Genomic DNA, 417 nt, shown 5'->3' on the forward strand with positions numbered 1-417 from the left:
CCCGGCCCCGGCAGCACGGCACTGGCAGTGTGGGCAGCAGCAGGCAGGGGTGCAGCGCGGAGGAGCAGCTCACCCACAGGACATGTCCTGGGCACCGGCGTGGGCTGTGGTGATGTGCCCACCAAACGATGCTGTTTTCCACTGCAGAGCCAGCACGGCTGGGGCACTGCACACACACACAGCACCATGCCCGCACAGGCGCGAGCCCAGGATGGGCTCATGGGCAGCTCAGAGCCCCAGCAGCCGGGCAGCCACGGGACAAGGAGCAGGAGTGGCTTTTGTGGTGTCCCCAAGGGCCGTGCCCTGGGATCCCCAGCTCCCTGTCGGCAGAGACACTTCCCTGGCCCAGGACAGCACCGGCTATTAGTCCTCCACTTAGCTGATCTATGCGGCAGCCACGGGGATGTGCCGGCCGCG

The sequence above is a fragment of the Egretta garzetta genome, unplaced genomic scaffold (assembly GCF_000687185.1).
Source record: "Egretta garzetta isolate BGI_Z169 unplaced genomic scaffold, ASM68718v1 scaffold582, whole genome shotgun sequence".
Lineage (NCBI taxonomy): Eukaryota > Metazoa > Chordata > Aves > Pelecaniformes > Ardeidae > Egretta > Egretta garzetta.